The sequence below is a fragment of the Rhinopithecus bieti genome, unplaced genomic scaffold (assembly GCF_001698545.2).
Source record: "Rhinopithecus bieti isolate Rb0 unplaced genomic scaffold, ASM169854v2 scaffold_19652, whole genome shotgun sequence".
In the NCBI taxonomy this organism is placed as follows: Eukaryota; Metazoa; Chordata; class Mammalia; order Primates; family Cercopithecidae; genus Rhinopithecus; species Rhinopithecus bieti.
In genome coordinates, this window is record NW_016809913.1 from 2,323,134 (window position 1) to 2,339,554 (window position 16,421).

Consider the following 16,421-nt stretch of genomic DNA (forward strand, 5'->3'; position numbering starts at 1 on the left):
TCTTATCTAAGATTCTTTCTATGGAACAAAGTTCCATCAAAGCCAATTTAAAAGCCTATGTTAAAAAATTTTTTCTTACTACACTATATACAAATAATCAGGCCAATTATAATAAAAGAAATCAGTCCTAGCATGATTTGTCTTTAATAAAAATGGGAAACTAGAGAGAAAATTGTATTTCAAAACTATAGTACACCTGTTATTAGATTCTAGTCTTGCTTAATGTTGTTCGATTTTACTGTTTTCTACGGTTTAAACCAAATTCTAATTTTTCTTGGCTACAAGTCTTCAAAATACTGTTTTCAATTTTTTTCTTTTCCCCCTCCACCCTTCGCAATTTAGAGTCACTGAAAACTAAGCTGTGCTTTCATAAAGCCCTATGAACTGAAACTAGACAACTTAAACTGCAGAAGAAAATAATAGCAACCTATTCACATACATAAGCCACTTTCATACCTGCCTACTAAAGTATGGACTTCAGAGTAATATAGCCTATACCAATTTCCCAAAATTGTTCTTTTGCTTTTGCTTTTGTTTTCTCCCTTCCTCCCCTACTTTCTCTTCACAGGACATGAGACTTCACAACCTACTAAAATGAACTTTCCTAGTAATTCAAGACCTACCTATCTAAAAATAAGCCATCCTAGCCATGAGGGATCAGACGAAACCTGAGACCAGATTAATTGTCTCCTAAAATGTTTTCTCCAAAAGATTTTTTTTTTTTTTTTTGAGATGGAGTCTCGCTCTGCTGCCCGGGCTGGAGTGCAGTGGCCGGATCTCAGCTCACTTCAGCTCACTGCAAGCTCTGCCTCCCGGGTTCACGCCATTCTCCTGCCTCAGCCTCCCGAGTAGCTGGGACTACAGGCGCCCACCACCTCGCCCGGCTAGTTTTTTGTATTTTTTAATAGAGATGGGGTTTCACCGTGTTAGCCAGGGTAGTCTCGATCTCCTGACCTCATGATCCACCCGTCTCGGCCTCCCAAAGTGCTGGGATTACAGGCTTGAGCCACCGCGCCCAGCCTCTCCAAAAGATTTTTAAAAAGGGGGAATGTGAAATGAAAATAAATCTTGGGACCCCAAAAATCACTAAATGGAAAAGCCAAACTGGGAACTGCTTAGGACAAACCTGCCTTGCCTTCTATTCAAAGTCACCCCCCTACTCACTGAGATAAATACATATCTGATTCCCTCATTTGGAGAGGCTAATCAGAAACTCAATAGAATACAATCATTTGTCTCCTATCTACCTATGACCTAGAAGCCTCCTCCACACTTTGAGTTGTCCCGCCTTCGCCTCAAGTTGTCTCACCTTTCCAGACTGAACCAGTATACATCTTATAAATATTGATTGATGTCTCATGTCTCCCTAAAATATATAAAACCACACTGTGCCCCTACCACCTTGGACACATGTCATCAGAACCTCTTGAGACTGTGTCATGGACACACATCCTCAACCGTGACAAAATAAACTTTCTAAGTTAACTGAGACCTATCTCAGATTTTTGGGGTCCACAGTACCTACCAGCAGTTTCTTGGGATGAGAAAGAAGAGAGGGAGGGGAATTTGGAGCTGGTGAGAAAGATAACCGTTGTTTGGATAACACAGACTAATTCCAGTCACTTCAACTTTTGTGACTTGGTTTTTCCTAACAGACGTGGAGTTAACGTCCAACACCTTCTGAAGATGGAAAACACTCAGTTTAGAATGTGCTTTCCCATGTTATATTTCCCTTTAAGTAAGCATTTTACTTTAACATTTCTCAATCTTCAGCCTCTCTTCCTTCCTATCACTTCCTTGTGGTCTTCAGCCAGGCTGGAAAACTTGGTTTTCCTCGGATATGTCCCTGTATTTTCCAGCCTTCACCCCACTGTTCATCTGTCACTTCTATCTACTGTGCTGACACCTAACTGCACTCTTCAGATCCTATCCATCCTGTAAGGCTCCTCCCCAAGTGCCAGCTCCCTTATCTGTGTTCCACACACACTTACTAAGTTCCTCCTCCCACTGAGGACGTTGGCACTCTCTGCTCTCAGGCCCTGTATCACACGTTGCTACATGTCATTAGTAGTCCTTGTTTGTTAGAGAGACAGCCAGAGTAGTAAAAAGAAGCTGTTCTGAGAATCATTTACCCAAGGCTCTAATCCTAACTCTGCTTGGACGTGAGACATATTGAGGAAGTCATATTTTCACACTGCTCTCAGCTTCTTTTTGCTGTGTGTGTGTGTGTGTGTGTATGTGTGTGTGTGTGTGACAGAGAGAGAGGGGAGGGAGGGAAGAAGGGAAGATGGGGGGTGAGAGGGAGAGGGAGGAGAGAGGGAGGCTTGAGGTGAGATTCAAAAAGTTTTTCCTGGTTCTAATAATCGAGAAATACTTCCTCCTCAACACTTTCTCCCACCACAGGATTGTGAGTCCCTTTACAATAAAGGCTGCATCATTTTCATCTGAGTTCCCACAGCAAACAAGGCTTGCACTTAGACCACTTAGACCCTCAATACATTTATCCAACAAATATCTTGTTTTATCCTCATGGTGCCCTGAGACAGTGACTCCAGCCACAGATGTAAGCCTTGGGAGGTACAAGGTGGCCCGCCAGGACCACACAGTTAAGAACAAGCCAAAGAAAGGTTAATTAGAGGGGAATGTCCAGGGAATGCCCAAGGACTACTTAATGCAAGTACTCCCATAGAGGGCCCTATCAGCCCTACGGGTCTAGAGCAGCGGTTCTCCACTAGGGGTTATCTTGCCCTCCAGAGGACATTCAGCAATGCGTGAACATTTTTGGTTGTCACAAACGCGAGGGAGGGTGCAACTGGCATCTAGCAGATAGAGGCCATAGAGGCTGCTTAACATCCTACAATGCACAGAACCCCACAACAAAGAGTTAACCAGCCCCAAAATGTCAACGGGGCTACGGTTGAGAAGCTCTGCTCTATATATCCTCACTACATATCATACACCTTCTCTCCTCTCCCATCTTTCCTTAATCCCATTTACCCCTTCTTTTCCCAGGATAAGCAACAGATTCTAGATGATATTACTGGAATATGGGAGCTGTGGTATGACACATGTGAACACTCAAACTTACTTCCTTGTCATGAAGGCATAAAATTCAGTCAAGATTTCATAAAATCTCCTTACATCTTTTGAATCTCCCCAGCTTTTGAGGGGGAAGACTTTCCTGATTGTTTTCTACCAATTTTGTATACCATGGGGTGAGGTTGGGTGGGCAAGAGGAAGGAACAAGGGTGCCTACCCCTCCTAAGAAATATTAGAAATACAGAGCATCATTTGACGAAAACCGATCTATGCCACTCTTCAAAGTTACAGAACAGACTAGGTGGTGAATACCCGCTCTACAAGAAAAGGAGAGAGCATTTAAGAATCAGTTTAGGCCAGGTGCAGTGGCTCATCTCTATAATTCCAACACTTTGGGAGGCCAACATAGGAGGATTGCTTGAGTCCAGTAGTTCAAAACTAGCCTGGGTAACATAGTGAGACCCTATCTAAAAAAATAAAAACCCACTAAAACAAACAAATTAGCTAGGCATGGTGGTGTAGGCTTATAGTCTCACCTACTTGGGAGGTTGAGGTGGGAGAATCATTTGAGCCCAGGAGTTGGAGGCTGCAGTGAGCTATGCTTGCAACAATGCACTCTAGTCTGGGTGACAGAGCAAGACCCCATCTCAAAAAAAAAAAAAGAAAAAAGAATCAGTTTACAGATTTACAGATTGCCTGTCAACAGATACGAGAGAGACATTCATTAAGAGCTCAGGTGTTCAGAGTTGCTGCCAAAAGAAAGAAAATGAAGTAAGAGAAGACAGCAGCCATTAGCAGATCCAATTTAGAAAAGCTGTTGGCACATAACGTTTCAGGAACACAATGTGTGAAGGACTCCTGTATCACAGTAAGTTGAAGTCAAGATCATACCCAGGGCCGCTAACATGATACCTCTCTTGGCCATTCTAAGAGTGCACCAACTCACTTGCTTTAGGATTTTCCCCACGTAACTAAAATAGGCTTCCTTCCTCCTCTTCTTTCTCCACCTCCTCTTCTTCCCAGTGGCTGAGTTGGCCCACTCATACTTCTTTTTGACTGGGAAATAAAGCTCAGTCTTGTTCTTAGGGAATCTTAGGTCATTTAAGCAAATGAAATACATGCTGAAAGCTCAATCCTTAGGCCACTAGCTCAGAGCACTGGCTGTATGCAAGTGTGTGCTCCGAAAAGGTTTTATAGGGAGGGCTTGAAGGTATGCTTTCCTAATTAAATTAGTGATCACACCTGCAAAGATGAAGGCTCTCAGAATCCATAATAGATATTAGGTGTAGACCGGCACAGTGGCTCACACCTGTAATCCCAGCATTTTGGGAGGCCGAGGTGGGAGGATCACTTGACTCCAGGAGTTTGAGACCAGCCTGGGCAACGTGGTGAAACCCTGTCTCTACAAAAAATAAAAATAAAAAATTGTCAGGCATGGGGGTACATGCCTATGGTCCCAGTTACTTGGGAGGCTGAGGTGGGAGGATCACCTGAGCCCAGGAGATGGAGGCTGCAGTGAGCCATGATCATGCCACTGTACTCCATTCTGGGTGACAGAGTGAGACCCTGTTTCAAAAAAAAAAAAATAGCGAGATTAGGTATAGACTCCAAACGAGAGAGGCTACTTTGATGCAATGGCCATTAATTTACCAGGCAACAGTCATTTCAGAAGTTCTTCTTTTATTGTACCTAACTCAAGGTGTTTTTATTACATGATTCTTAGCCGCTAAGATTTATATTCAAAAGACTTGGAGTGAAACCTGGAAGATAGATTTTTCTAAAGCATGCCAGGTGAATCTAATGACCAACCAGATACGGAATTTATTGATCTATGAAACCTTCCTGAAACAACTACACAAGCTTTGGGTTGGAGTGGAGGAGGCATCTATGCACAGACATTGCACTTATGCCTTGTATTTGTATTTGCATCAGGAGAAAAACGCATCCTCTGAAAGGCAAGCATGTACCTGGTTATGCAACAGCAATTAGGAACTCGGGTGACAGCATGAACAAGAATGCCAGGAAGTCACTGTATCTACAAGACTGAACTTTGAGAAATCGTAGATAGGCCGTGAACTTCCTGCAATTAGTATATAAGCTCAGCTACAAGGAAGTGACCAGCCTGACACGAACGAACAGATAAGAGGACACCAGAGAACCGGGGTGTCAAAGGAGAGAAAAACCAGATCAGAACAGACACTCTTTCCCCTGCCACTGGTTATAAGTTGCACCCAAGCCCTGGTGAAAGGGAACGACAGATAATAATAGTGCTGTCAACTTAGGAGCCCTAACTATGTCCCAGACGCCACATTAACATTCTTTATCCCATTTAATTACCAGAGCAATGCTATGAGGTAAGATATTAGCATTACTCCACTTAACAGAGAAGGACACTGAGGTTCAGAGGGCTTAAGTGACTTGTACAGGGTCATATACAGTGTCTGAGTGGCAGAGCGAGCCCTGGAGCCTTTGCTTTCTAGCTCACATTCTACCTCCTTCCAAAACTGAACACCAGAGCCCCACAATGTTTGCAGTTACACATGTGCTCTACATAATTGCTACATGTATCAATTCATTGCTACATGTATTCAAATGTAACTTATTTATAGCGTAGGTTGAATTCTTCTGAATTATTTGATACTCTGCGAAGTCCTGAATTTAAAACCCTGAAAAAAAATTTGAATAGTGCCTGAGTTAACAACGACAACAAAAACTAAACAGAATACCTCTATGTACTGGAAAGGAACAAGTATGACAGGAAAAAGTAGTTCCTTGTCGCCTGGTTGTCAAAACCATGCCCCCACCCCACCCCCAACTCTTACTCTCAAGTCACCAGTCTCACCTTTTAACTCTCTATTTTAAAATGCCATATATGGCCGGGTGTGGTGGGTCACGCCTGTAATCCCTTGGGAGGCCAAGGCGGGCGGATCACTTGAGGTCAGGAGTTCAATATCAGCCCGGCACTTTGGGAGGCAGAGACGGGCAGATCACAAGGTCAGGAGATTGAGACCATCCCGGCTAACACGGTGAAACCCCGTCTCTACTAAAAGAAAAATACAAAAAACTAGCCGGGCGTGGTGGTGGGCACCTGTAGTCCCAGCTACTCGGGAGGCTGAGGCAGGAGAATGGCATAAACCCGGGAGGCGGAGCTTGCAGTGAGCTGAGATCTGGCCACTGCACTCCAGCCTGGGCGACAGAGCGAGACTCCGTCTCAAAAAAAAAAAAAAAAAAGTCAGCCCGGCCAACATGGTGAAACCCCGTCTCTACTAAAAATACAAAAATTAGTCAGGTGTGGTGGCGGGTGTCTGTAATCCCAGCTACTCAGGAGGCTAAGGCAGGAGAATCGCTTGAACCTGGGAGGTGGAGGTTGCAGTGAGCGGGATCACACCACTGCACTCCAGCCTGGGCAACAGAGTGAGATTCTGCCACAAAACAAAACAAAACAAAACAAAACAAAATGCCATATATACACAGAGCATATATGATAGAGTAAATCAGAAGGTTTTTCGTTTTGCTTTGTTTTTGTTGTTTTTTTCTCATTATTTTAAACAAATTCAAGTCACTTTAACACAGAGTGAATCAGAAGTTTTAATGCAAATTAGTAAATACAAATTGGCAGATAACAATCAAGGCTCCATAGGATGGCACTCTTCACGTGGAACAGGGAAATGGGACGTAAACCAGGGCTGTATGTCAGGAGGATGCTGGAGAGCACTGGGGGAATGGGAAGAAGAAATGTGATGTTGCAGTGAGGGTGTAGCATAGAGGGCATTCACTCATTCAAATATATTCAAGAAGGCCAGGTGCAGTGGCTTATGCTTCTAATCCCAGCATTTTGGGAGGCCAAGGCAGGAGGATTGGTTGAGCCCGAGTTTGAGATCAGCCTGAGCAACATAGGAAACCCTGTCTCTACAAAAAAATTAAAATAAATAAATAAATAAATAAATAAATAAATAAATAAGCCAAGCATGGTGGCACATGCCTGTAGTCCTGTATAGTCCTAGCTACTCAGGAGGCTAAGGTAGGAGAGTTGTTTGAGCCCAGGAGTTTGAGGCTGCAGTGAGTTGTGATCGCACCACTGCACTCCAGTCTGACAGAGCTAGACTCTGTCTCTTATTTTAAACACACATACACACACACACACACACACACACACACACACACAGAGGAAATTTTGATCCCCTACTAAGTGCAAGGCCCAGGGCTATACATGTAAATGGTAATAAATCACCAACAGGAATCATAAAACTCACATAGAGGAAAATCACAGGGTGATCAGAGACTCACAGGCATCAATTAGAAATCTCAGTCTGCTAAAAAGGACATACCACAAATTATCTGCTTCTAGTAACTCCCTATTCTGAAGATAAAAGCAGCAATTGCACTAATAGCAATGCTAGCTTGTATTTACCGAGTGCTTACTGCCCACATTAAATTACACAAAGCACTTTATAGATGTCACCTCACTTCACACTTGGAGGTGGGTTTTTCTCATCTTTATTAAAGGTGAGGAAACTGAGGCTTATGCAAATGAGCTAATTTGTTCAAGGTCATAGACAGACCTAGGACTTGAACTCCAGTGTATGACACCAAAATTCCCCTCAATATTTCCCCAAGTTTGGTTGGCTCCCTGCCCACCTGTGGCAGAATCTCCTCAGCTGCTTATTAAAATTCAGATCTCTAAGCCTCTGGTGCAGGTACCTAAAGTTTGGGTACCACTGTGCCACCACTGCCTCCTAAGTACAGGGAGGATGCTACTCTGAACTGAATCCTATTCAGTTCAGGAGAGCTAAGTAGAGACTTGGAAAGGATGAGAACACTAAGAGAAAGTGACATTATGAGGAGATAAGCAAAGTCAGACTGAGACATTGAGACACTGGACCTCAAAAAGATCGGTGAAATCAGAGTTGGAATTTTATGGACAGAAACCCTAAAGACATGTCAACTTGAGAAAAGTAGGAGGCTCCTTTCTACCTGGCCCTGACCGTGGCCCCCCAACTTGATTACAATTCACTTCAAGCTGGTCCTACCTTGGTGGCATATCAACTCCAAAGGACAAGTCAAGCTCATAAATAGGGATAATGAGGAAAACGAAGATGGGACAGTTGGGAGATGGTTGGCATACAGGGCATGGAGCGAGTCTGGGCAGTGGTTCAGGACTAAGAGTGAGTGAGCTGTTGTTTGTTTGTTTGTTTTGTTTTGAGACGGAGTCTCGCTCTATCACCCAGGCTGGAGTGTAGTGGCACGATCTCGGCTCACTGCAACCTCCGCCTCCAGGGTTCAAGTGATTCTCCTGCCTCAGCCTCCTGAGTAGCTGGGATTACAGGCATGCAACACCATGCCCAGCTAATTTTTGTATTTTTAGCAGAGACTGGGTTTCACCATGTTGGCCAGGCTGGTCTGGAACTCCTGACCTCGTGATTCGCCCACTCGGCCTCCCAAAGTGCTGGGATTACAGATGAGTGAGCTGTTTTTATGTAGATAGATCTTCTGGGCATGAGGGAGGCCTAATGAGGCAAATGTCCCAGGTAGGTGCAGACATTGTGGCATATTACAGAGGGGATTCAGGCATTGGATGGGATATTGGGTTACATGACCTCTGGGATCTCCTAGATTGAAATTTTCCCCTATATAATTTCTTCAGGGTTCAGGTTGTCAGATTTGGATATAAGCCTGGCTCATATTATTTATACCTCTAGATTTTCTGAAGAATTAATCCAGTTGATTGGAAAAAGTCAGAGGGTCATGTTGTGCATTTTAATTCAGGATCTTAACCCTAGCAGATGGATACTGCTGCAGCTTACCAGTTGAAAAACTGAGAAACTTTAGATAAATGGCAGGAGGAAAGCGGTTTGGGGGAGCAGATTATCCATCACCCTAAATATGATATTGCACTCTTCCTGGAATGTCAATTCTGCAGATACTGACCCAATGTGAATGCTAGATGAAACTAGTACTAACTAGTACTAGGTATTAGATATTGTTGTAGTAGTTGTAGTATCTAGTACTATTTATTATTATCATATCTTGTACTAGTTACTAGATATTGTTGGGTTTGGAAGAAAACCATTCCAATTCCTTTCTTTCCTCCAGCTGACAAAGTAGCAAAGTACTTGGAATTGGAATGGTTTTCTTTTCTTCCAGTCCCAAGAATATTCCTCTTTAACCTCTATTCTAAGCTTTTAGGAGAAAAAGGGGACAGAGAAAAGGAAGCCATCATCCCAATATTTAGAAACGGGAAAGGAACAGAAGTTCTGGGGTTACCCAGAGAAGATCTAGGGTATTGCTCTCCCTCACTTTTCCTTACCTTACCTCCTGAACTTTGTCTCATGAAATGCAATCTCTTTTTTTTTTTTTTTTTTTTTTTTTTTTTTGAGACAGAGTCTCACTCTGTCATCCAGGGTCCAATATTGGCTCACCCGGGAACCTCTCTCTGCCTCCTGAGTTCAAGCAATTCTCCTGCCCCAGCCTCCCGGCTCTATCTCTTAATTGAATGTGCATGCTGGGTAGTGGGAACTACCCATTACATGACCCAAACCAGATATTTTGAGTTCTGGTCTCAGCTCTACCACTGCCTCACTTTGATCTAGTTAGTCAGCCACTCTTCCTGGGACTCGGTTTATCCATCTAAAAAGGAGGATGTTTGAAATGACCAAACATATCCTCCTTTATGTATATCATCATACTTAAACATGATGTTTAAGTAACAACATTCTAGTCCTTAGAATCTTGCTACTTCAAGTGTGGTCTCAGAACCAGCAGCATCAGCATCAATTGGGAGCTTATTAGAAAAGCAGAATTTCAGGACCGGGACGTACTAAATCAAACTCTGCGTTTTGACAAGATCCCTAAGTGATTTTTTTGTTTGTTTGGTTTTGGTTTTTTTGAGACGGAGTCTTGCTCTGTCACCAGGCTGGAAAGGAGTGGCACCATCTCGGCTCACTGCAACCTCCGCCTCCCAGGTTCAAGTGATTCTCCTGCCTCAGCCTCCTGAGTAGCTGGGACTACAGGCACCTGCCACCATGTCCGGCTAATTTTTGTATTTTTAGTAGAGATGGAGTTTCACCATGTTGGCCAGGATGGTCTCGATCTCTTGACCTCATAATCCACCCACCTCAGCCTCCCAAAGTGCTGGGATTACGGCATGAGCCATTGCACCTGGCCCCCTAAGTGATTCTTCTGCACTTTAAAGCTTGAGACATCCTGCCTTAAGACACCATCAATCCATGAATAGATTGTGATATGTCTTTTTGTTTTCCCTCTCATGGGTTCCTATCACACTCTCAAACTTTCTAGCTCTAGGACTGCTTCCAATGGCCAGAATTGCTTGAGATTTAGTGATTATCTGGTTTGGGGCTTATGGAAAGGCCATATGGCCCTTAAAATGGAACAATACATCTACACACATCCATTTACTAATTAACTTGCTAATTAATTCACCTACTCTACTCCAGAAATACCTATTGGGTACCAGGCACAGCTTGAGGGGTTGTAGATACGAGGATGAGCTGGGCACAGCCCCTGTCCTAGAGAGTTTAGGGATATACCTGAACAGCCAACTCCAACCAAGCATGATAAACACTTCTGTAATTACTAAAAAGATGCATTCCCTTTCAATGTTTATAGTCAGAAACTACGTCATAGTAAGCAGGAATAATTCTGGAAGCAGTTCCAGGTTGTCCGCCTCCACCCTCTGATTCTATCTTTCCTGTGGCCTTACATCTGTGGCTTGTCTGCCCACACAGGCGGATGAGTTATTGGTACAGTCCCTGTCTGGTGACTCACAGGATACTGACGGTAATGGCTTGCTACAATTCTTCTCCATTCCATAACAATCAGGAATTGTGGTGTGATCTTTCCATTAGCTCAGGAGTCCTTAACTTGGGGCCCATAGAAGAAAGGTTACTTCCAGGGGTGGAGGTGAAGAGGTGGCTCATGTGCAAACTGTTCTGTGTATGTGCTAAATATATTTGTCTCAAGAGAAAAAGTCCACAGGTGTTCTTTGTTTTGTTTTGTTTTGTTTTGAGACAGAGTCTCGCTCTGTTGCCCAGGCTGCAGTGCTGTGGCACGATTTCAGCTCACTGCAACCTCTGCCTCCTGGGTTCAAGCAATTCTCCTGCCTCAGCCTCCCAAGTAACTGGGACTACAGGTGGGCACCACCATGCCCAACTAATTTTTGTAATTTTAGTAGAAATGGGGTTTCACTATGTTGGCCAGGCTGCTCTTGAACACCTGACCTCATGTTCCACCCACCTAGGCCTCCCAAAGTGCTGGGATTACAGGCGTGAGCCACTGTGCCCGGCCGGAAGTCCACATGTTTTGATTAAAGGATGATGAAACCTAAAATTGAGAAGCAGTACCTTGCTACTCTCCTCTTGCTACCGACACCCTTGTAGTAGAAGCTCCTTCCTTCTCTTCCTCCTCTATCTCCTCCCCTCTTCAGCTGACATCTCCCAACTCCCTCTGTGCTTAGCTTGATTAGTTAAAAGGAGCTCTGTCTGTGGTATCACAGTCATTCCTGTCCCCAACTCAACACCATCACAGGTGAGCACAGCTGGACCACAGGAACGATGGGGAAAAGAAGTCTCTAGAACTCAAAGCCAAGTCATTAGCAATTGGCTGGCTAGTCTTCTGTCTTTAAGAGTTAGAGGTGAGAAGATGAACTTTAAAAATCACTTTTTGGGCTTTCAGGATGGTTTAGGGTAGTGATCCCAGCCATGAAAACTCCCTATCCTTTGTCCTGTGAGATGTCTATATTGTCAGGTCGGGGGTTAGGGGAGAGAAGGGACTCTACAGGTGGGTAAAAGTCATCAATGACATCAGAGAGGCAACTGTCAGGTCTCTTTATACTTAAATAATGTTTAGGCTTCAGAAACCATGAAAAGTACATATGCTATTTCTGATATATCATTCTTAGTTCAAATCCAGGCTCATGCAGTAAAGAGGAGGAGGTATGTTTTGGATATTTTCTAAGGCAGAGTTCCAAATCATTTCTATATGGCTGTAAGTACATAATGAGGTTATTTTGCAAGATATATTTGCCTTTCTACTTCTGCTCTGTGATAATATGGGATTATAAAATAAATTTATAAAATGCCCTTAGAATATGCTGTGTGACTATTGTTGTTGTTGTTGTTGTTTTCCTAGCCATCCTGTTTCTGTCTTGCCAGACTCATGCTGAAAGAGTCGTCTTCCTTGGATGCAGAGCCCCTGGTAAAGGGAGGGAGGGCAGGGCAGCCCAGAAACATTCTGGGAAAGTTGAATGGGAATAAATATTTGTGGTGGAAAATTCAGGGTTGATTTTCGTGGATCATCAAGAGTAGACCCTCTGCAGCCACTGGTAACTACAGAAGGGTTTTTTGAACAGCAGCTTTTGTTCAGTGTGAACACACAGTGTGCAGGCCTGGCCCCAGGGGAGAAACAAACACAGCCCTGAGATCTACTTCCAGGGCAGGAGATGAGACTGAGGTTAATGTTGTACAACGACTAATTTGCAATGCAGAAAATCTACCAATGGGGATGGATTTACAGTCTCACATTTTATGACCCATAGGTTCATAGACCGTTTCATATTCACTTATCAAGCAAGGGTTTATTAAGCACTTCATCTCTTAGGCACTATGCTAGGAGGTGCCAGAGTTACGTTTACATCAAAAAACAGAAAAGACAGCTTCCAGCCCTCATGGCTCATACAAGCAAGTCAGAGAGATGGACAATAGGCTCAAGGGCATTTAGTGCTGTAATGGGGGCAGCACTTCCAGGATGCTGTATGAGAGGAGGAAAAGCCAATTCTGATTTAGGAGATTATGGAAGATTTCTTGGAGGAAGTGATGTTGAGACTGAGAGCAGAGGGATGAGCAGAAGTTAGCTAGGTCATAGGAGTGAGGGGTGGGGTGGCAGGGAGAATTTCAGGCAGAGAACAGGATGCACCTTCTCCAGCATATATGGATATATTTGACATCTAATTATTTTTGTTTTTAGAATTACCTGTTCAGTGTTTACAATCTCCTAGCACATCTATGCTAAACAGAGCTAAGAAGTACCCTGGACCAGGGTTTTCAAAAATATCTGCTGGTTCTTCAGTTCTGGAAGGTTTGCAAAATTCTGACGTGACTTTTATTTCTAAGTGCTATTTAATTTTTTAAAGCAAAAAATTTTATTTTAGGACAGTTTTAGATTGCTATTTAATTTTTAAGTTTAAATTTCAAGCCGAGTGTGGTGGCTCACACCTGTAATCCCAGCACTTTGGGAGGCTGAGGTGGGCAGATCACGAGGTCAGGAGCTTGAGACCAGCCTGACCAACATGATCAAGCCCCGTTTCTACTAAAAATACAAAAATTAGCCACTCAGGAGGCTGAGGCAGGAGACTCGCTTGAACTCTGGAGGCGGAGGTTGCAGTGAGCCAAGATTGTGTCACTGTACTCCAGCCTGGGCGACACAGCGAGACTCTGTCTCAAAATAAATAAATAAATAAATAAAATAAATAAATTTCAAACTAATTTCAAAGTTACAGAAAAGTTGTGAGGATAGTACAAAAGAAAATCCCCTCAAAAGTCCCATATATTTTTAACGACTTTACCAGTTGTTAGTATTTTGCATCATTTGTTTTAATCATTTATATGTCTACCAATATATATCCATACCCTCCTTCCACCTCCTCATCTCCTTATTATTATTTTTATTATTCTTGCCAAACAGTTTGAGACATCATTTTACTCCTAAATATTTTAGCAGATATATGCTAGAAACAAGGACATTATCTTGCAGAATCCCAGTAAAATGATCAAGTTCAGAAAAACTAACATTGATACTATCCTACTATCTAACATCGAGTCTATATTTGAATTTCACCAATTATCCCAATAATGTCCTTTACATTTTTCTGGTTGGATATCCAGTCCAGAATCACACATTGCCTTTAACTGTGATGTGCCTCAGCCTCTTTGTCTTTCACACCATTGATATTTTTGAAAAATACAGGTCAATTGTTTTGTAGGATGCCCCTTAATGTGAGTTTGTTTGATGTTTCTTCATGATTAGATTCCATTTATGTATTTTTAGCAGGTCAATGATACATGTCTTTTCCAGGAGATCACATCAGGAGGCTCATGGTGTCTGTGTGTCTCATGATTGGGGATATAAACTTATTTGTTTTATTTTTAGTATATTTTAAACCGTAACAAAAACATGCATCTCTAAATGTGTTTCTACTCAAATTTTGTCACAGAGAACGTTCATAATGAGCTAATCTGCTCTAGGTTACCTCGATTGAATACAGACCTCAGCATTCTGTCTCTCCTGCCAGCTTTGCATATACCTGAAATTTGCTCAAGTGTGTCATTGGTTAATAAGGTTGTAACTGCACATTGGCCTAGAAATGCTGACTGTAAAGTTGTACGGGTAACAAATTTCTGCGTAGTTATACAAACCAGAATTTCCTCGACACTGTGCAATAAAAACAACATACAAAAGTAAACTGGAATCCTGAGGCTAATAGTGAGCCCCATTGAAAGATTTGGGTTCATCAAGAGAACATCAATGCCTAATTTTACACTAATTTGGACTTAAACGAGAAATTAATAAAATACCCTTTGCGTATGTTGTATATGTGTTTTATATGTTGGGTTCCTATATAAGATGTTGATTAAAATCAGGATCTCTTACTTTGGCCATTTGGAAACCACATTGTATCCCACCACAGCTCCCACCCACTGTACAATTTCTGCAACCCTCTCAGTCTGCAAGCCTTGATGTTTCTTTTCCTGGAACCTGGGATTTTGCCCTAATTTTTAACACCCACAAGGGCTCAGGGAGCGCACACATGTAATTTACCAATAGGTTTTGGGGTGTGGTCCCTGGATACTCCAAAGTGCACATAGTTCGAGATTTCTTTCTTTCCTTTTTGAAGTTCAGTTCTGCTTATGTTTAAACATGCCAATACAAACATTAGGAATACAGCCATACCCTATGCAATAACCTACTTAGCCACTGACCGACATCTCCACAAATGACCCAACCAGAGGTCAGTCCTACCTTATTCCAGAGCTTTTATTCCACGAATGAGGACACTGAGATCCAGACAGGTGGATCTCCTCCTTCTGAAGGACAGCTGCTAATGGTAGTCAGATGCAGCCCAGCTCTGCTGGTGCCAGGGCTTGGGGTGGTTTTCTGATGTCAAAGGCAGTCCCTCAGGAGGTGACAAAGCCACTTTCCTTTCTCTTGGCAAGTGTGGGTGGCTGGCAGCTGAAGCAGGCCTTGGGCAAGGTCCTTCAGTCTGGTTTACTCATCTCAAACTCACACAGAGTTGAAGCCCAGCCAGGTCCTTGGAGGCCTCTAGATTTCCTAGTAGATTTTGTAATAGAAGATGTCCTAACAGAAACACAGGACTGAATAAATGTAGATACCTTAGAAAGTCATTTATTTAAAAAAATAGCTGGGCATAGTATCATACACCTGTAGTCCTAGCTGCTCGGGAGGTTGAGGCTGGAGGATTGCTTGAGCCCAGGAGTTTGAGGTTGCAGTGAGCTGTGATTTCACCATTGCACTCCAGCCTGGGTGACAGAGGGATAATTTGTCTCCAGAAAAAGAAAAAAGAAAAAAAAAAGAAAGAAAAGAAAGTCATTTGTAGTATATTTTCTTTGGGAAAACTCATTCTAAGTTCAAAAACAATTTTCCAAGCTCAACCAATGTGTCAGTAAATTGGAGACTACTTCAAACTCACTTCATTCCATTGAACCAATATGGATTTCATATTTATATATGCAAAGTAGTATAATAGGTATTTGGTGGATGCCCAAAGGATGGTCCCATGCTCAAGTCATCTGCAATAATCCTGGAGAGATGACACACAGATATATTAAAAACTTAGTAATCATATAAGGTCATGTCTGATGACATGCTCGGATGAGTGGAAGAGAAAATAGGCTATTGGAGATTGGAGGTGGTCAGACGTGGTTGAACGCTGCGGCTCCTAAGTCAAATGACCTGCGTGAAACCGCAGTTGCTCCACTTCCTAGTCGTGTGGCAAGTTTGCTAAAAGTTCTCTAAGGCGCTGAGAACAGCTCTGGGCATTTTTGGTGCCTCCAAAATGTTAGCCATTATTATTATCTCTCAGTCTGTGCTTGAACCACCACTTCAAAAATGGGCAGGGTGTGAGTAGAGAGGCGGGAGTGGGTTTTGGAGCAGGGTGACCGAATCATAATGAATTGTCCTCGCAAAAAGCTCCACCAACTACTTTTCTAACTTTGTTGGCAGCTACCAAGTGTGCCATCCTCTTGGCCGCCTGAGATCCCAGCGCCTGTCCCCAGGGGGCGCTGCCGCCCAGCCGCCGCCGCCTGGCCAAGCGCGCGTCCCCGCCGCCAACCCGCGCGTGCGCGCCGCCC

At 43.2% G+C, this 16,421-nt stretch overlaps 1 long non-coding RNA gene across 1 annotated transcript in view; it reads right to left on the bottom strand.

The window, feature by feature from the left end:
- Positions 1-15,471, bottom strand: part of LOC108541368 (uncharacterized) — a 26,175-nt gene extending 10,704 nt beyond the window's left edge. Inside the window, exon 1 of the long non-coding RNA XR_001888943.1 lies at positions 15,073-15,471. This is a non-coding gene — a long non-coding RNA (uncharacterized LOC108541368). The remainder of the gene's footprint in view (positions 1-15,072) is intronic.
- Between the last annotated feature and the right edge of the window lie 950 nt (positions 15,472-16,421).